Source organism: Pleurodeles waltl, chromosome 5, assembly GCF_031143425.1.
Source record: "Pleurodeles waltl isolate 20211129_DDA chromosome 5, aPleWal1.hap1.20221129, whole genome shotgun sequence".
NCBI classification, from domain to species: Eukaryota; Metazoa; Chordata; class Amphibia; order Caudata; family Salamandridae; genus Pleurodeles; species Pleurodeles waltl.
In genome coordinates, this window is record NC_090444.1 from 1,603,500,964 (window position 1) to 1,603,522,672 (window position 21,709).

The 21,709-nt window shown below is 46.6% G+C and overlaps 2 pseudogenes; both read left to right on the forward strand.

Annotated features, from left to right (window-relative positions):
• Positions 1-7,103: 7,103 nt before the first annotated feature.
• Positions 7,104-7,305, forward strand: LOC138297587 (U2 spliceosomal RNA; annotated as a pseudogene).
• Positions 7,306-14,396: 7,091 nt separating this feature from the next.
• LOC138297575 (U2 spliceosomal RNA) lies at positions 14,397-14,599 on the forward strand (annotated as a pseudogene).
• Positions 14,600-21,709: the final 7,110 nt, after the last annotated feature.

The window sequence follows — 21,709 nt, forward strand, 5'->3', positions numbered from 1 at the left end:
CACCCGGGGAAACACATGCTGTTGAAAAAAAAGATGCAAAAGGAGCGTTTCACTGGCTTTCTGTAAAGTGGCGCTAATGTCTTTGGGTGTAAATAAAACCAACCTGGCCACTTTTTGGCAGCCGTGTCTTGTTTTATTGATTGATTGATTGATTTATTTAATTATTTATTTCGTTTTAGCCCTACCGCGTTGGTAAGACAGGAAGGAAGGAAGGGGGAGAGAGGGAGAGAGAGAGAGAGAGAGAGAGAGAGAGAGAGAGTCGGGGGGGGGAGCTGCCTGTGGCAGAACAGAAGAGCTGGACACTGTCCATGCCTTCTCTGGGTAGAAGGAAGAGGCAGAGTCCTTTGCCTTCTTTGCCTGCCCCCGAACGGCCACGAACGGCCGAGCCTTATCTATAGGCCTAAGCTACAGGGCAACAGAGTCCTGGGTAAGCGAGGGCGAGGTGCCGGCCACTTGCTGCCAGGGTGCTGTCCAGGGTGGCCAGGCCTCCCGACCAAGGGGCTGGAGGCAGTGGACAGGAAGGGGAGGGGCATGCAAAAACTAGAAACTGGGCAACGTGGGTATGCTAATGGACGCATAATGAGGCGACTGCTGAGGATTCTGGGAGCCGGAAGACCCCCGCCCCCGACGCCAGGGCCTCTTTTTCCTTTTGTCACTGGCTGAGCTCTTGCCAAGAGATGGGGAAAAGAGGCGAAAGGCCCGTGAACGGCCAAGGAAAGGACGGCGCCAGCCCGAGTCAGCCAGGGAGACCGGCCGGTGAGGTGAGAATTCTGGCCCCTCTTCGGGTTATCGCTTCTCGGCCTTTTGGCTAAGTTCAAACTTTTGTTTGAACTTAAAAAAAAGGTGAGGGTGATTTCCGACCCTTGTGGGACTGGGCCTGCGACCTCTGGCTTGACCGGAGCCTGGCTGCGTCACGCAAAGGGGACGAAAACTCCTCTGAAGTGATCGAATCTCTTTCTGAGTGACTTGGGGGATGGGCCTTCGTCCTCTGGCTTGTCCGGAGCAAGGCTGATGCCCCCTTGTCACAAGGATTGAGACGGATTGCACCTGCCGGTCCCTCCCGGTGTGGGGTCCCTTATCTCCTTTGAGGAGCAGTGCGAGTTTGTTCTTGCGCAGTGACCTCAGGAGATTGGGGGGGAAGCTTGTGTAACATCTGGGCTAGCCCTACCGGAGTTGACAGTAGTGCTAGGAGCTGTCCTTTTCAGGACAATTACTCCTTAGGCACTCTTTTTGCATTTTACGTTCCCCATTTTTTTTCATTTTAATTTTATTCATGTTATTATTTGATTATTTCATTTTTATAGTAAACACACGATAGTGCTTCAAGAAAGGACTATCCAGAGGTGCCTCTACAGGAGGCCCCGGACGGGGCCCTCCATCTCTCCCTGGTCATCAGGATCACTACACCGGCCTCTGGACGCAGTTCTTCGCCATCATTCTTCAACAGACCCGTTGAAAAGGAATTTCCGCGCCGCGCCATTTACCAGAGGACCTTGTTTTATCTCCCGGTAAGGCGCTTGGCACAGGACCTCCTGCTGTCCACGCCATTCTTCATGGTTTTTACTTGCGCAGTTCAGCTCCTTTGACTGAACGGACTGAAGCACCTTTTTTTAGACCTATATACCAAATATTTAATCCCCAAACCTCCTTTTTCTTCTTTCTCCCTCATCCTGTTTCCCTTTACCTTTCACTATGACGGCTGCTCTCCCCACTACGAGTCCTACTCGTAACTACGATTATATACCTAACTCAATTAGGGTTGAGGTCAACGGTGACCACCGTAAAGATAAGAATCTGTTTTTTATTGTTGAGGATTTGTTGAAAACTACCTGTGATGTTTCCCATACAGCTATAGAATGTATTCAAGATTTTTCTAATAGGGGTGTCTATGATATCACGTTTTCTAGTGCCTCTATTTGCCAACAGGTTCTAGACACTTCTAATACTGGAATCCCCCCCTCTGTGTTTTCCGGGCTTACTGTCCTCCCACTGTTTGCCCCTAAAGAAGTGGTATTGGTTGTCCACATGTACAACCCCTATACAGATCCCAGATTTATTGAAGTGTTCCTTTCCCGGTACTGTTCCAAAATTCGGGGTGGACAAAAGATTAAAAATATGTGCGGGATATGGAATGGGAAACGTAAATATTCTGTGGTTTTTAAGGAAGATTCGCAAGGTGTACGTGGGCTAGCACACCCCCCACAAACATTCACATTGGGCACAAACAAAGGTTTTTTGGTGTATTCAGGGCAACCTTTATTTTGTAGACTGTGCCAACAGTTCGGTCACACTAAAGATCAGTGTTCAGGGTCAGTTTGCCGCAATTGTGGTAGTTCCAATCACACTGCTCCTTTCTGCCCCGCCCCCAAAAAATGTAATTTATGCGGGAGCGACGACCACTTATTTAAACAATGTCCAAAAGGGAAATTCACTTATGCGCAGGCTGCTTCCACCCGTGACATTTCATCCCCCCCAAACCCAGCGCTCCCCATTACCAAACCCACTGATAACCCGGAGGCTCCCCACCCGGACCCCAACGCCATTCCCGACATTCCTGACTCACAGCTCTTAGGATGTATTGACAATCTTCCCATTTTATCCACCCACCCAGAGACAGAGGTCCCTGATGATATTACTGTTCATCCAAACTTCCCTTTGCCAATTGACCCCCATGAAATCACACAACAGATAGTACAGGAAGAACTAGATAGATTAGACGCCCAAAAAATAAAAAACAGAGCCTTAGAACAAAGACAAAAACGAGCCAAACCCCATCCCACTGACCCCACACCTCCCCCTCCAACCACAGTCATTCCCTCCGTCAGTCAGAATGAAAGCCCAGTGCCAGATTGTATTCCAGAAACACCACTAGAGGACCTAATATCACACCCACGGGCTACCACCTCGCACATAGCACCACCTGCACATGTTGTTGCATCCTCCTCTTCCCCTCAAGTATCTTTACAGAAACTTCCTGCAGCACCGGACATGGATCACAGTGGCTGGACAACGTATTTTTCCAGTAAACGTAAGACCAAAAGTACCAAGGTAACAGACACTCCTGCACCTACTCGAGCTAAGAGGCGGACGACATCCCTCGACCGCCCTTCGAGTGGGAGCCGCTACGCCCCGCTCACACACCTCTCGGACTCCGAGGAGGATCACCATCATGTGGCTCAGGAACTCAAGGTACGTACTGGCCCAGTGCCAGACTTCGAAGCCACTCCTGACCTGGAAGCTCTTTTTCCAGCTTCACTGCTTCCTGATGCCCAACGTTTCGGCACAGAGGCAGATGATCTTTCTTCTCCTGAATAAAGTATATGCCAGACCTTTTTTATTACATATTTATGCTCCTCAACATCACCTCCTGCAACGTCAGAGGTATGAGCACAAAATTGACTAGGGTTGCCATCATGGACTATTGTAAAACTTTGCCTGCTGACCTAATTTGTTTACAAGAGTGTCATATGCCCCCTTGTCTTGACTACTCCCCCTACAGCAAACATTGGACAGAGGGCCCTTCCGTGTGGTCAGGTGGACCAAACAAAAATGACGGAATAGCACTCCTTTTCCGAAACAAACATTGGCAGATAACAGGGGAAAAGATTTTGTCACCTGGGCGTGCACTCCTTCTCTCTTTACAAATGGATGGGGTTTCCATGAGAGTATGTACTATCTACGCCCCAGCTCAGAAAGTGGAGAGAGAACACTTATTCCATGTGATCAAGCCGTTTCTCACAGGTACTATTCCGCTGCTATTGGTTGGTGACTTTAACTGTATCATGCATCTCAGCGATCGTCAGGGTCAGCAAAATACTTATTCACTGGATGTCACCTCAAAAGTTTTAAAGACGTTGTTGTACGATGTGGACCTGTATGATACCTATGCTAAACATTATTCTCCAGGCACCTGCTTCACCTGGGAAGCTGTTCACGGTCACGCACGTTCTCGCATAGACTTTGTTTTTGCCTCAAAAACTTTAGTTGCCACCAAGTGCTGCTTGACCCCAGTGGCTTTCTCTGATCACCGTTGCCTCCATGTCACCTTCGAACTTCCTGCACACCCAATCAGAGGTCCTGGTTATTGGAAGCTCAATTGCCAACTGCTGGAGAACGCCTTGATTTGCCAAAAATATAGACGCTGCTATGCCAAATGGGCACAGAATAAAACCCTCTTTTCATCCAACTATCAATGGTGGAGGTGGGTGAAATGCAAAACTAAAATGTTTTTCCAATCACAGGCAGCTCTTCTTCGGAAAGAAGTTTGGGCGCAGTTCCAACATCTTCAGCGACGACTTCTAGTGCTACAACAGCTGAGTGACGCAGGGAAAGATGTCAGTGAGGAAGTGCGACACGTTAAAACGGCCCAAACACTTTGGCTGCACCGCAAAGGTAAATCGCTCATTTTTCAGTCCCGAGTTCAACATTATCAAGAGGACGAAAAATGTACTTCTTTCTTTTTCCAAAAAGCAAAACAAAGTCATAAGCTTATTACGGTCCTCCAAAATTCTGATGGTGTCCCCTGCCATGGTCTTACACACTGTAAACAAATTGCCTTTCAATTTTATCAAACATTATACACTCCACACAACCCCCTACCCACCACACAGGAATTAGATACATATTGCCAAACCATCATTACAGAACTTTCAGATGCCCATCAGTCCAACCTTGCCGCCCCCTTCACTGGGGAAGAATATCTTAGTGCAATCACCACTGCTAAACGGGGCTCCAGTCCGGGCCTCGATGGTCTTCCATGGGAATTTTATAGGACTTTTTGGGATCTCATTTGTACAGACTTTATGACCATGATAACCACCAGCTTTCAAAATAGGGATTTAACTTCTGACTTCTCCAAAGGGGTCATTACACTCCTACATAAAAAAGGAGATGAAACCTCTCTCCAAAACTGGCGACCCATCTCCCTCTTAAACATTGATTATAAATTAGTGTCCAAAATTCTGGCCCGGCGACTCAGTTCCGTGATGGGCACCTGCATACACCCAGATCAAACTTGTGCCTTGCGTGGACGTCACATAACGGATAGCCTCACTACCCTCCGGGACGTAATATACTATACCCAAGAACGTCACATCCCCCTAGGTGTCTTAAGTTTAGATTTCCAAAAAGCTTTCGATAGGGTTTCCCATCAATACATGTTCAAGGTATTACGTAAATTTAAAGTTCCTGACCCCTTTATACACATGGTTTCTACTTTATATGCCCAAGCTAACAGTGTTATCAATATCAATGGTGTTCATACCCCGGAACTGTTTATACATGCGGGAGTCCGGCAGGGCTGCCCCCTGTCCCCAATCCTATTTATTAGTGCATTGGAACCTTTTTTAAGTCACCTCCGTGCTGAACCCCTCCTTACAGGCACATTTGTCCCCGGAGGGTCAGGTATCCCGGCAAAAGTAGTGGCTTACATGGATGATGTTACTGTTTTCTGTGCTACCCCAAAGGCAGTTCGTAGTGCTGTCCAGCATGTTTCTTCCTTTCAGCCACTGTCAGGACTAGGTCTGAATTTGGACAAATGTGTGTGCCTTACATTGGGCCCATGGGACCATATGGCAAAACTGCCAGTATCGGTAACCAGTCAACCTACAAAAATTCTTGGAATATACTTTGCAGGGAACGGTCACGAAACAAAAAACTGGGTGACTGTTTACGAAAAAATGTCACAAAAAATTGCTATGTGGTCTACCAGGAAACTCACGATGGAGGGTAAGATATTAATCATCAAAACAGTATTATTGCCAATCATGCTGTACCTGGCTCTGATTTATCCCCCTTCCCGGGCCACTTTGCAGAAATGTGTTAAAATGTTTTTTTCTTACCTGTGGAGCTCCCGTATGGAAAAACTCTCAAGAATCAAAGTTTGTAAACATTGGTCCCATGGTGGTAAAACTTTTCCCGATGTCTATTTTTTCATTTATTCCAAACTCCTTTGTGCTGTTTTATCCTGTGTATCTCGTTCCCCAATGCATGCCGCTGGTTTTTTTACTCGATATTACGCAGGTGTTCTTTTACGTCGTTTTAAATTATTTCGCCCCACGAACCTCACCCCCTTATCCTATGTCCTCCCTCCCTATTTCCGACAATTACGTTTATTTCTAAAGGAGTTAGATTTTTCCGTTTTACCATTGGACACAAGTTTGAATACAAAAATTCTTAACAAATATCTTTTTGAGAAAGAACAGACAGAAACAGTCCTTTCCTTTTCGGAAGCACATACTACAGAAATCTGGTCCTCTGTGAGTCATCCCTCCCTCACACACGTGCAGAAAGACTTGGCTTGGATGAGTGTTCACGGATGTCTCCCGGTGAAAACTTTTCAGCACAGGCGGGGCCTCGCTCCTTCTGCAGTTTGCCCCCGGACTACTTGTCTTCACGAGGAAACTATTGCTCATCTTTTTTGGAACTGCAGATACGCCAAGGATTTTTGGACTTTACTACAACCGTTCTTGACTCACATAGCAGGCATTCCGTCCCTCACTTTTACGACTCTGTTGTACGGTTTGGGCCTTCCTCCCTCTCAGCGCATCGTTGCCTGGAGACTGCTGAACTGCGGCAAACAGACGCTGTGGGAAGCCCGTAATCTGCTACTTTTTGCGCACAAACATTTAACCCTCTCAGACTGTCGTAACCTTTGCCTTGACAAAGTGACTACCTATTTGTACATTGACCGCACCTTACAAGGTCAGGACAAGGCAAACCATCTTTGGCAGGTGAAAAACTGGAAGGGCTGGGTGACCTGATTCCTATTCCCCCACCCCACCTTGCCACCGGGTGTCAAACGGATTGGCACTTATATAGGCCATGAATAAAATTTTAGTTTTTCAAACCCTCCCAACCGGGAGTGGCAGTTTCAACAATAACACCAAGCCACCAGGTGTCTATGGATTGGCCCTTATATATAGGCCTTAAATAAAGTTTTAGTTTTTCCCCACCCATAAAGGGACTGGGGTTTTTTCTCTCTCACTGTTACAATATGAACAATTTTTGAACCATGCATATGTTTCTAAACATGTTTTGTAAACTATGCCTAACCATTTTTTTGAAACCTTTCTGTAAAAACTGTGTTGTATTTTCTATGACAAATACCTTCAATAAAGGATTTCAAAACAAAAAAAAAAAAAAAAAAAAAAATCTGTTCTTATCAGTTTAATATCTGATACGTCCTCTATCTGGGGACCATATATTAAATTGATTTTTGGAACAGGGAGATGGAATAGGAGCTTGCTCTGTCCACTCCACGCATCAACCTGGTATTGCAGTACCTCCAGGAATGGTGCACCTCCCCACCCGGGGAAACACATGCTGTTGAAAAAAAAGATGCAAAAGGAGCGTTTCACTGGCTTTCTGTAAAGTGGCGCTAATGTCTTTGGGTGTAAATAAAACCAACCTGGCCACTTTTTGGCAGCCGTGTCTTGTTTTATTGATTGATTGATTGATTTATTTAATTATTTATTTCGTTTTAGCCCTACCGCGTTGGTAAGACAGGAAGGAAGGAAGGGGGAGAGAGGGAGAGAGGGAGAGAGGGAGAGAGAGAGAGAGAGAGAGAGAGAGAGAGAGAGAGAGAGTCGGGGGGGGGAGCTGCCTGTGGCAGAACAGAAGAGCTGGACACTGTCCATGCCTTCTCTGGGTAGAAGGAAGAGGCAGAGTCCTTTGCCTCCTTTGCCTGCCCCCGAACGGCCACGAACGGCCGAGCCTTATCTATAGGCCTAAGCTACAGGGCAACAGAGTCCTGGGTAAGCGAGGGCGAGGTGCCGGCCACTTGCTGCCAGGGTGCTGTCCAGGGTGGCCAGGCCTCCCGACCAAGGGGCTGGAGGCAGTGGACAGGAAGGGGAGGGGCATGCAAAAACTAGAAACTGGGCAACGTGGGTATGCTAATGGACGCATAATGAGGCGACTGCTGAGGATTCTGGGAGCCGGAAGACCCCCGCCCCCGACGCCAGGGCCTCTTTTTCCTTTTGTCACTGGCTGAGCTCTTGCCAAGAGATGGGGAAAAGAGGCGAAAGGCCCGTGAACGGCCAAGGAAAGGACGGCGCCAGCCCGAGTCAGCCAGGGAGACCGGCCGGTGAGGTGAGAATTCTGGCCCCTCTTCGGGTTATCGCTTCTCGGCCTTTTGGCTAAGTTCAAACTTTTGTTTGAACTTAAAAAAAAGGTGAGGGTGATTTCCGACCCTTGTGGGACTGGGCCTGCGACCTCTGGCTTGACCGGAGCCTGAAGTGATCGAATCTCTTTCTGAGTGACTTGGGGGATGGGCCTTCGTCCTCTGGCTTGTCCGGAGCAAGGCTGATGCCCCCTTGTCACAAGGATTGAGACGGATTGCACCTGCCGGTCCCTCCCGGTGTGGGGTCCCTTATCTCCTTTGAGGAGCAGTGCGAGTTTGTTCTTGCGCAGTGACCTCAGGAGATTGGGGGGGAAGCTTGTGTAACATCTGGGCTAGCCCTACCGGAGTTGACAGTAGTGCTAGGAGCTGTCCTTTTCAGGACAATTACTCCTTAGGCACTCTTTTTGCATTTTACGTTCCCCATTTTTTTTCATTTTAATTTTATTCATGTTATTATTTGATTATTTCATTTTTATAGTAAACACACGATAGTGCTTCAAGAAAGGACTATCCAGAGGTGCCTCTACAGGAGGCCCCGGACGGGGCCCTCCATCTCTCCCTGGTCATCAGGATCACTACACCGGCCTCTGGACGCAGTTCTTCGCCGTCATTCTTCAACAGACCCGTTGAAAAGGAATTTCCGCGCCGCGCCATTTACCAGAGGACCTTGTTTTATCTCCCGGTAAGGCGCTTGGCACAGGACCTCCTGCTGTCCACGCCATTCTTCATGGTTTTTACTTGCGCAGTTCAGCTCCTTTGACTGAACGGACTGAAGCACCTTTTTTTAGACCTATATACCAAATATTTAATCCCCAAACCTCCTTTTTCTTCTTTCTCCCTCATCCTGTTTCCCTTTACCTTTCACTATGACGGCTGCTCTCCCCACTACGAGTCCTACTCGTAACTACGATTATATACCTAACTCAATTAGGGTTGAGGTCAACGGTGACCACCGTAAAGATAAGAATCTGTTTTTTATTGTTGAGGATTTGTTGAAAACTACCTGTGATGTTTCCCATACAGCTATAGAATGTATTCAAGATTTTTCTAATAGGGGTGTCTATGATATCACGTTTTCTAGTGCCTCTATTTGCCAACAGGTTCTAGACACTTCTAATACTGGAATCCCCCCCTCTGTGTTTTCCGGGCTTACTGTCCTCCCACTGTTTGCCCCTAAAGAAGTGGTATTGGTTGTCCACATGTACAACCCCTATACAGATCCCAGATTTATTGAAGTGTTCCTTTCCCGGTACTGTTCCAAAATTCGGGGTGGACAAAAGATTAAAAATATGTGCGGGATATGGAATGGGAAACGTAAATATTCTGTGGTTTTTAAGGAAGATTCGCAAGGTGTACGTGGGCTAGCACACCCCCCACAAACATTCACATTGGGCACAAACAAAGGTTTTTTGGTGTATTCAGGGCAACCTTTATTTTGTAGACTGTGCCAACAGTTCGGTCACACTAAAGATCAGTGTTCAGGGTCAGTTTGCCGCAATTGTGGTAGTTCCAATCACACTGCTCCTTTCTGCCCCGCCCCCAAAAAATGTAATTTATGCGGGAGCGACGACCACTTATTTAAACAATGTCCAAAAGGGAAATTCACTTATGCGCAGGCTGCTTCCACCCGTGACATTTCATCCCCCCCAAACCCAGCGCTCCCCATTACCAAACCCACTGATAACCCGGAGGCTCCCCACCCGGACCCCAACGCCATTCCCGACATTCCTGACTCACAGCTCTTAGGATGTATTGACAATCTTCCCATTTTATCCACCCACCCAGAGACAGAGGTCCCTGATGATATTACTGTTCATCCAAACTTCCCTTTGCCAATTGACCCCCATGAAATCACACAACAGATAGTACAGGAAGAACTAGATAGATTAGACGCCCAAAAAATAAAAAACAGAGCCTTAGAACAAAGACAAAAACGAGCCAAACCCCATCCCACTGACCCCACACCTCCCCCTCCAACCACAGTCATTCCCTCCGTCAGTCAGAATGAAAGCCCAGTGCCAGATTGTATTCCAGAAACACCACTAGAGGACCTAATATCACACCCACGGGCTACCACCTCGCACATAGCACCACCTGCACATGTTGTTGCATCCTCCTCTTCCCCTCAAGTATCTTTACAGAAACTTCCTGCAGCACCGGACATGGATCACAGTGGCTGGACAACGTATTTTTCCAGTAAACGTAAGACCAAAAGTACCAAGGTAACAGACACTCCTGCACCTACTCGAGCTAAGAGGCGGACGACATCCCTCGACCGCCCTTCGAGTGGGAGCCGCTACGCCCCGCTCACACACCTCTCGGACTCCGAGGAGGATCACCATCATGTGGCTCAGGAACTCAAGGTACGTACTGGCCCAGTGCCAGACTTCGAAGCCACTCCTGACCTGGAAGCTCTTTTTCCAGCTTCACTGCTTCCTGATGCCCAACGTTTCGGCACAGAGGCAGATGATCTTTCTTCTCCTGAATAAAGTATATGCCAGACCTTTTTTATTACATATTTATGCTCCTCAACATCACCTCCTGCAACGTCAGAGGTATGAGCACAAAATTGACTAGGGTTGCCATCATGGACTATTGTAAAACTTTGCCTGCTGACCTAATTTGTTTACAAGAGTGTCATATGCCCCCTTGTCTTGACTACTCCCCCTACAGCAAACATTGGACAGAGGGCCCTTCCGTGTGGTCAGGTGGACCAAACAAAAATGACGGAATAGCACTCCTTTTCCGAAACAAACATTGGCAGATAACAGGGGAAAAGATTTTGTCACCTGGGCGTGCACTCCTTCTCTCTTTACAAATGGATGGGGTTTCCATGAGAGTATGTACTATCTACGCCCCAGCTCAGAAAGTGGAGAGAGAACACTTATTCCATGTGATCAAGCCGTTTCTCACAGGTACTATTCCGCTGCTATTGGTTGGTGACTTTAACTGTATCATGCATCTCAGCGATCGTCAGGGTCAGCAAAATACTTATTCACTGGATGTCACCTCAAAAGTTTTAAAGACGTTGTTGTACGATGTGGACCTGTATGATACCTATGCTAAACATTATTCTCCAGGCACCTGCTTCACCTGGGAAGCTGTTCACGGTCACGCACGTTCTCGCATAGACTTTGTTTTTGCCTCAAAAACTTTAGTTGCCACCAAGTGCTGCTTGACCCCAGTGGCTTTCTCTGATCACCGTTGCCTCCATGTCACCTTCGAACTTCCTGCACACCCAATCAGAGGTCCTGGTTATTGGAAGCTCAATTGCCAACTGCTGGAGAACGCCTTGATTTGCCAAAAATATAGACGCTGCTATGCCAAATGGGCACAGAATAAAACCCTCTTTTCATCCAACTATCAATGGTGGAGGTGGGTGAAATGCAAAACTAAAATGTTTTTCCAATCACAGGCAGCTCTTCTTCGGAAAGAAGTTTGGGCGCAGTTCCAACATCTTCAGCGACGACTTCTAGTGCTACAACAGCTGAGTGACGCAGGGAAAGATGTCAGTGAGGAAGTGCGACACGTTAAAACGGCCCAAACACTTTGGCTGCACCGCAAAGGTAAATCGCTCATTTTTCAGTCCCGAGTTCAACATTATCAAGAGGACGAAAAATGTACTTCTTTCTTTTTCCAAAAAGCAAAACAAAGTCATAAGCTTATTACGGTCCTCCAAAATTCTGATGGTGTCCCCTGCCATGGTCTTACACACTGTAAACAAATTGCCTTTCAATTTTATCAAACATTATACACTCCACACAACCCCCTACCCACCACACAGGAATTAGATACATATTGCCAAACCATCATTACAGAACTTTCAGATGCCCATCAGTCCAACCTTGCCGCCCCCTTCACTGGGGAAGAATATCTTAGTGCAATCACCACTGCTAAACGGGGCTCCAGTCCGGGCCTCGATGGTCTTCCATGGGAATTTTATAGGACTTTTTGGGATCTCATTTGTACAGACTTTATGACCATGATAACCACCAGCTTTCAAAATAGGGATTTAACTTCTGACTTCTCCAAAGGGGTCATTACACTCCTACATAAAAAAGGAGATGAAACCTCTCTCCAAAACTGGCGACCCATCTCCCTCTTAAACATTGATTATAAATTAGTGTCCAAAATTCTGGCCCGGCGACTCAGTTCCGTGATGGGCACCTGCATACACCCAGATCAAACTTGTGCCTTGCGTGGACGTCACATAACGGATAGCCTCACTACCCTCCGGGACGTAATATACTATACCCAAGAACGTCACATCCCCCTAGGTGTCTTAAGTTTAGATTTCCAAAAAGCTTTCGATAGGGTTTCCCATCAATACATGTTCAAGGTATTACGTAAATTTAAAGTTCCTGACCCCTTTATACACATGGTTTCTACTTTATATGCCCAAGCTAACAGTGTTATCAATATCAATGGTGTTCATACCCCGGAACTGTTTATACATGCGGGAGTCCGGCAGGGCTGCCCCCTGTCCCCAATCCTATTTATTAGTGCATTGGAACCTTTTTTAAGTCACCTCCGTGCTGAACCCCTCCTTACAGGCACATTTGTCCCCGGAGGGTCAGGTATCCCGGCAAAAGTAGTGGCTTACATGGATGATGTTACTGTTTTCTGTGCTACCCCAAAGGCAGTTCGTAGTGCTGTCCAGCATGTTTCTTCCTTTCAGCCACTGTCAGGACTAGGTCTGAATTTGGACAAATGTGTGTGCCTTACATTGGGCCCATGGGACCATATGGCAAAACTGCCAGTATCGGTAACCAGTCAACCTACAAAAATTCTTGGAATATACTTTGCAGGGAACGGTCACGAAACAAAAAACTGGGTGACTGTTTACGAAAAAATGTCACAAAAAATTGCTATGTGGTCTACCAGGAAACTCACGATGGAGGGTAAGATATTAATCATCAAAACAGTATTATTGCCAATCATGCTGTACCTGGCTCTGATTTATCCCCCTTCCCGGGCCACTTTGCAGAAATGTGTTAAAATGTTTTTTTCTTACCTGTGGAGCTCCCGTATGGAAAAACTCTCAAGAATCAAAGTTTGTAAACATTGGTCCCATGGTGGTAAAACTTTTCCCGATGTCTATTTTTTCATTTATTCCAAACTCCTTTGTGCTGTTTTATCCTGTGTATCTCGTTCCCCAATGCATGCCGCTGGTTTTTTTACTCGATATTACGCAGGTGTTCTTTTACGTCGTTTTAAATTATTTCGCCCCACGAACCTCACCCCCTTATCCTATGTCCTCCCTCCCTATTTCCGACAATTACGTTTATTTCTAAAGGAGTTAGATTTTTCCGTTTTACCATTGGACACAAGTTTGAATACAAAAATTCTTAACAAATATCTTTTTGAGAAAGAACAGACAGAAACAGTCCTTTCCTTTTCGGAAGCACATACTACAGAAATCTGGTCCTCTGTGAGTCATCCCTCCCTCACACACGTGCAGAAAGACTTGGCTTGGATGAGTGTTCACGGATGTCTCCCGGTGAAAACTTTTCAGCACAGGCGGGGCCTCGCTCCTTCTGCAGTTTGCCCCCGGACTACTTGTCTTCACGAGGAAACTATTGCTCATCTTTTTTGGAACTGCAGATACGCCAAGGATTTTTGGACTTTACTACAACCGTTCTTGACTCACATAGCAGGCATTCCGTCCCTCACTTTTACGACTCTGTTGTACGGTTTGGGCCTTCCTCCCTCTCAGCGCATCGTTGCCTGGAGACTGCTGAACTGCGGCAAACAGACGCTGTGGGAAGCCCGTAATCTGCTACTTTTTGCGCACAAACATTTAACCCTCTCAGACTGTCGTAACCTTTGCCTTGACAAAGTGACTACCTATTTGTACATTGACCGCACCTTACAAGGTCAGGACAAGGCAAACCATCTTTGGCAGGTGAAAAACTGGAAGGGCTGGGTGACCTGATTCCTATTCCCCCACCCCACCTTGCCACCGGGTGTCAAACGGATTGGCACTTATATAGGCCATGAATAAAATTTTAGTTTTTCAAACCCTCCCAACCGGGAGTGGCAGTTTCAACAATAACACCAAGCCACCAGGTGTCTATGGATTGGCCCTTATATATAGGCCTTAAATAAAGTTTTAGTTTTTCCCCACCCATAAAGGGACTGGGGTTTTTTCTCTCTCACTGTTACAATATGAACAATTTTTGAACCATGCATATGTTTCTAAACATGTTTTGTAAACTATGCCTAACCATTTTTTTGAAACCTTTCTGTAAAAACTGTGTTGTATTTTCTATGACAAATACCTTCAATAAAGGATTTCAAAACAAAAAAAAAAAAAAAAAAAAAATATCTGTTCTTATCAGTTTAATATCTGATACGTCCTCTATCTGGGGACCATATATTAAATTGATTTTTGGAACAGGGAGATGGAATAGGAGCTTGCTCTGTCCACTCCACGCATCAACCTGGTATTGCAGTACCTCCAGGAATGGTGCACCTCCCCACCCGGGGAAACACATGCTGTTGAAAAAAAAGATGCAAAAGGAGCGTTTCACTGGCTTTCTGTAAAGTGGCGCTAATGTCTTTGGGTGTAAATAAAACCAACCTGGCCACTTTTTGGCAGCCGTGTCTTGTTTTATTGATTGATTGATTGATTTATTTAATTATTTATTTCGTTTTAGCCCTACCGCGTTGGTAAGACAGGAAGGAAGGAAGGGGGAGAGAGGGAGAGAGAGAGAGAGAGAGAGAGAGAGAGAGTCGGGGGGGGGAGCTGCCTGTGGCAGAACAGAAGAGCTGGACACTGTCCATGCCTTCTCTGGGTAGAAGGAAGAGGCAGAGTCCTTTGCCTTCTTTGCCTGCCCCCGAACGGCCACGAACGGCCGAGCCTTATCTATAGGCCTAAGCTACAGGGCAACAGAGTCCTGGGTAAGCGAGGGCGAGGTGCCGGCCACTTGCTGCCAGGGTGCTGTCCAGGGTGGCCAGGCCTCCCGACCAAGGGGCTGGAGGCAGTGGACAGGAAGGGGAGGGGCATGCAAAAACTAGAAACTGGGCAACGTGGGTATGCTAATGGACGCATAATGAGGCGACTGCTGAGGATTCTGGGAGCCGGAAGACCCCCGCCCCCGACGCCAGGGCCTCTTTTTCCTTTTGTCACTGGCTGAGCTCTTGCCAAGAGATGGGGAAAAGAGGCGAAAGGCCCGTGAACGGCCAAGGAAAGGACGGCGCCAGCCCGAGTCAGCCAGGGAGACCGGCCGGTGAGGTGAGAATTCTGGCCCCTCTTCGGGTTATCGCTTCTCGGCCTTTTGGCTAAGTTCAAACTTTTGTTTGAACTTAAAAAAAAGGTGAGGGTGATTTCCGACCCTTGTGGGACTGGGCCTGCGACCTCTGGCTTGACCGGAGCCTGGCTGCGTCACGCAAAGGGGACGCAAAGGGGACGAAAACTCCTCTGAAGTGATCGAATCTCTTTCTGAGTGACTTGGGGGATGGGCCTTCGTCCTCTGGCTTGTCCGGAGCAAGGCTGATGCCCCCTTGTCACAAGGATTGAGACGGATTGCACCTGCCGGTCCCTCCCGGTGTGGGGTCCCTTATCTCCTTTGAGGAGCAGTGCGAGTTTGTTCTTGCGCAGTGACCTCAGGAGATTGGGGGGGAAGCTTGTGTAACATCTGGGCTAGCCCTACCGGAGTTGACAGTAGTGCTAGGAGCTGTCCTTTTCAGGACAATTACTCCTTAGGCACTCTTTTTGCATTTTACGTTCCCCATTTTTTTTCATTTTAATTTTATTCATGTTATTATTTGATTATTTCATTTTTATAGTAAACACACGATAGTGCTTCAAGAAAGGACTATCCAGAGGTGCCTCTACAGGAGGCCCCGGACGGGGCCCTCCATCTCTCCCTGGTCATCAGGATCACTACACCGGCCTCTGGACGCAGTTCTTCGCCATCATTCTTCAACAGACCCGTTGAAAAGGAATTTCCGCGCCGCGCCATTTACCAGAGGACCTTGTTTTATCTCCCGGTAAGGCGCTTGGCACAGGACCTCCTGCTGTCCACGCCATTCTTCATGGTTTTTACTTGCGCAGTTCAGCTCCTTTGACTGAACGGACTGAAGCACCTTTTTTTAGACCTATATACCAAATATTTAATCCCCAAACCTCCTTTTTCTTCTTTCTCCCTCATCCTGTTTCCCTTTACCTTTCACTATGACGGCTGCTCTCCCCACTACGAGTCCTACTCGTAACTACGATTATATACCTAACTCAATTAGGGTTGAGGTCAACGGTGACCACCGTAAAGATAAGAATCTGTTTTTTATTGTTGAGGATTTGTTGAAAACTACCTGTGATGTTTCCCATACAGCTATAGAATGTATTCAAGATTTTTCTAATAGGGGTGTCTATGATATCACGTTTTCTAGTGCCTCTATTTGCCAACAGGTTCTAGACACTTCTAATACTGGAATCCCCCCCTCTGTGTTTTCCGGGCTTACTGTCCTCCCACTGTTTGCCCCTAAAGAAGTGGTATTGGTTGTCCACATGTACAACCCCTATACAGATCCCAGATTTATTGAAGTGTTCCTTTCCCGGTACTGTTCCAAAATTCGGGGTGGACAAAAGATTAAAAATATGTGCGGGATATGGAATGGGAAACGTAAATATTCTGTGGTTTTTAAGGAAGATTCGCAAGGTGTACGTGGGCTAGCACACCCCCCACAAACATTCACATTGGGCACAAACAAAGGTTTTTTGGTGTATTCAGGGCAACCTTTATTTTGTAGACTGTGCCAACAGTTCGGTCACACTAAAGATCAGTGTTCAGGGTCAGTTTGCCGCAATTGTGGTAGTTCCAATCACACTGCTCCTTTCTGCCCCGCCCCCAAAAAATGTAATTTATGCGGGAGCGACGACCACTTATTTAAACAATGTCCAAAAGGGAAATTCACTTATGCGCAGGCTGCTTCCACCCGTGACATTTCATCCCCCCCAAACCCAGCGCTCCCCATTACCAAACCCACTGATAACCCGGAGGCTCCCCACCCGGACCCCAACGCCATTCCCGACATTCCTGACTCACAGCTCTTAGGATGTATTGACAATCTTCCCATTTTATCCACCCACCCAGAGACAGAGGTCCCTGATGATATTACTGTTCATCCAAACTTCCCTTTGCCAATTGACCCCCATGAAATCACACAACAGATAGTACAGGAAGAACTAGATAGATTAGACGCCCAAAAAATAAAAAACAGAGCCTTAGAACAAAGACAAAAACGAGCCAAACCCCATCCCACTGACCCCACACCTCCCCCTCCAACCACAGTCATTCCCTCCGTCAGTCAGAATGAAAGCCCAGTGCCAGATTGTATTCCAGAAACACCACTAGAGGACCTAATATCACACCCACGGGCTACCACCTCGCACATAGCACCACCTGCACATGTTGTTGCATCCTCCTCTTCCCCTCAAGTATCTTTACAGAAACTTCCTGCAGCACCGGACATGGATCACAGTGGCTGGACAACGTATTTTTCCAGTAAACGTAAGACCAAAAGTACCAAGGTAACAGACACTCCTGCACCTACTCGAGCTAAGAGGCGGACGACATCCCTCGACCGCCCTTCGAGTGGGAGCCGCTACGCCCCGCTCACACACCTCTCGGACTCCGAGGAGGATCACCATCATGTGGCTCAGGAACTCAAGGTACGTACTGGCCCAGTGCCAGACTTCGAAGCCACTCCTGACCTGGAAGCTCTTTTTCCAGCTTCACTGCTTCCTGATGCCCAACGTTTCGGCACAGAGGCAGATGATCTTTCTTCTCCTGAATAAAGTATATGCCAGACCTTTTTTATTACATATTTATGCTCCTCAACATCACCTCCTGCAACGTCAGAGGTATGAGCACAAAATTGACTAGGGTTGCCATCATGGACTATTGTAAAACTTTGCCTGCTGACCTAATTTGTTTACAAGAGTGTCATATGCCCCCTTGTCTTGACTACTCCCCCTACAGCAAACATTGGACAGAGGGCCCTTCCGTGTGGTCAGGTGGACCAAACAAAAATGACGGAATAGCACTCCTTTTCCGAAACAAACATTGGCAGATAACAGGGGAAAAGATTTTGTCACCTGGGCGTGCACTCCTTCTCTCTTTACAAATGGATGGGGTTTCCATGAGAGTATGTACTATCTACGCCCCAGCTCAGAAAGTGGAGAGAGAACACTTATTCCATGTGATCAAGCCGTTTCTCACAGGTACTATTCCGCTGCTATTGGTTGGTGACTTTAACTGTATCATGCATCTCAGCGATCGTCAGGGTCAGCAAAATACTTATTCACTGGATGTCACCTCAAAAGTTTTAAAGACGTTGTTGTACGATGTGGACCTGTATGATACCTATGCTAAACATTATTCTCCAGGCACCTGCTTCACCTGGGAAGCTGTTCACGGTCACGCACGTTCTCGCATAGACTTTGTTTTTGCCTCAAAAACTTTAGTTGCCACCAAGTGCTGCTTGACCCCAGTGGCTTTCTCTGATCACCGTTGCCTCCATGTCACCTTCGAACTTCCTGCACACCCAATCAGAGGTCCTGGTTATTGGAAGCTCAATTGCCAACTGCTGGAGAACGCCTTGATTTGCCAAAAATATAGACGCTGCTATGCCAAATGGGCACAGAATAAAACCCTCTTTTCATCCAACTATCAATGGTGGAGGTGGGTGAAATGCAAAACTAAAATGTTTTTCCAATCACAGGCAGCTCTTCTTCGGAAAGAAGTTTGGGCGCAGTTCCAACATCTTCAGCGACGACTTCTAGTGCTACAACAGCTGAGTGACGCAGGGAAAGATGTCAGTGAGGAAGTGCGACACGTTAAAACGGCCCAAACACTTTGGCTGCACCGCAAAGGTAAATCGCTCATTTTTCAGTCCCGAGTTCAACATTATCAAGAGGACGAAAAATGTACTTCTTTCTTTTTCCAAAAAGCAAAACAAAGTCATAAGCTTATTACGGTCCTCCAAAATTCTGATGGTGTCCCCTGCCATGGTCTTACACACTGTAAACAAATTGCCTTTCAATTTTATCAAACATTATACACTCCACACAACCCCCTACCCACCACACAGGAATTAGATACATATTGCCAAACCATCATTACAGAACTTTCAGATGCCCATCAGTCCAACCTTGCCGCCCCCTTCACTGGGGAAGAATATCTTAGTGCAATCACCACTGCTAAACGGGGCTCCAGTCCGGGCCTCGATGGTCTTCCATGGGAATTTTATAGGACTTTTTGGGATCTCATTTGTACAGACTTTATGACCATGATAACCACCAGCTTTCAAAATAGGGATTTAACTTCTGACTTCTCCAAAGGGGTCATTACACTCCTACATAAAAAAGGAGATGAAACCTCTCTCCAAAACTGGCGACCCATCTCCCTCTTAAACATTGATTATAAATTAGTGTCCAAAATTCTGGCCCGGCGACTCAGTTCCGTGATGGGCACCTGCATACACCCAGATCAAACTTGTGCCTTGCGTGGACGTCACATAACGGATAGCCTCACTACCCTCCGGGACGTAATATACTATACCCAAGAACGTCACATCCCCCTAGGTGTCTTAAGTTTAGATTTCCAAAAAGCTTTCGATAGGGTTTCCCATCAATACATGTTCAAGGTATTACGTAAATTTAAAGTTCCTGACCCCTTTATACACATGGTTTCTACTTTATATGCCCAAGCTAACAGTGTTATCAATATCAATGGTGTTCATACCCCGGAACTGTTTATACATGCGGGAGTCCGGCAGGGCTGCCCCCTGTCCCCAATCCTATTTATTAGTGCATTGGAACCTTTTTTAAGTCACCTCCGTGCTGAACCCCTCCTTACAGGCACATTTGTCCCCGGAGGGTCAGGTATCCCGGCAAAAGTAGTGGCTTACATGGATGATGTTACTGTTTTCTGTGCTACCCCAAAGGCAGTTCGTAGTGCTGTCCAGCATGTTTCTTCCTTTCAGCCACTGTCAGGACTAGGTCTGAATTTGGACAAATGTGTGTGCCTTACATTGGGCCCATGGGACCATATGGCAAAACTGCCAGTATCGGTAACCAGTCAACCTACAAAAATTCTTGGAATATACTTTGCAGGGAACGGTCACGAAACAAAAAACTGGGTGACTGTTTACGAAAAAATGTCACAAAAAATTGCTATGTGGTCTACCAGGAAACTCACGATGGAGGGTAAGATATTAATCATCAAAACAGTATTATTGCCAATCATGCTGTACCTGGCTCTGATTTATCCCCCTTCCCGGGCCACTTTGCAGAAATGTGTTAAAATGTTTTTTTCTTACCTGTGGAGCTCCCGTATGGAAAAACTCTCAAGAATCAAAGTTTGTAAACATTGGTCCCATGGTGGTAAAACTTTTCCCGATGTCTATTTTTTCATTTATTCCAAACTCCTTTGTGCTGTTTTATCCTGTGTATCTCGTTCCCCAATGCATGCCGCTGGTTTTTTTACTCGATATTACGCAGGTGTTCTTTTACGTCGTTTTAAATTATTTCGCCCCACGAACCTCACCCCCTTATCCTATGTCCTCCCTCCCTATTTCCGACAATTACGTTTATTTCTAAAGGAGTTAGATTTTTCCGTTTTACCATTGGACACAAGTTTGAATACAAAAATTCTTAACAAATATCTTTTTGAGAAAGAACAGACAGAAACAGTCCTTTCCTTTTCGGAAGCACATACTACAGAAATCTGGTCCTCTGTGAGTCATCCCTCCCTCACACACGTGCAGAAAGACTTGGCTTGGATGAGTGTTCACGGATGTCTCCCGGTGAAAACTTTTCAGCACAGGCGGGGCCTCGCTCCTTCTGCAGTTTGCCCCCGGACTACTTGTCTTCACGAGGAAACTATTGCTCATCTTTTTTGGAACTGCAGATACGCCAAGGATTTTTGGACTTTACTACAACCGTTCTTGACTCACATAGCAGGCATTCCGTCCCTCACTTTTACGACTCTGTTGTACGGTTTGGGCCTTCCTCCCTCTCAGCGCATCGTTGCCTGGAGACTGCTGAACTGCGGCAAACAGACGCTGTGGGAAGCCCGTAATCTGCTACTTTTTGCGCACAAACATTTAACCCTCTCAGACTGTCGTAACCTTTGCCTTGACAAAGTGACTACCTATTTGTACATTGACCGCACCTTACAAGGTCAGGACAAGGCAAACCATCTTTGGCAGGTGAAAAACTGGAAGGGCTGGGTGACCTGATTCCTATTCCCCCACCCCACCTTGCCACCGGGTGTCAAACGGATTGGCACTTATATAGGCCATGAATAAAATTTTAGTTTTTCAAACCCTCCCAACCGGGAGTGGCAGTTTCAACAATAACACCAAGCCACCAGGTGTCTATGGATTGGCCCTTATATATAGGCCTTAAATAAAGTTTTAGTTTTTCCCCACCCATAAAGGGACTGGGGTTTTTTCTCTCTCACTGTTACAATATGAACAATTTTTGAACCATGCATATGTTTCGAAACATGTTTTGTAAACTATGCCTAACCATTTTTTTGAAACCTTTCTGTAAAAACTGTGTTGTATTTTCTATGACAA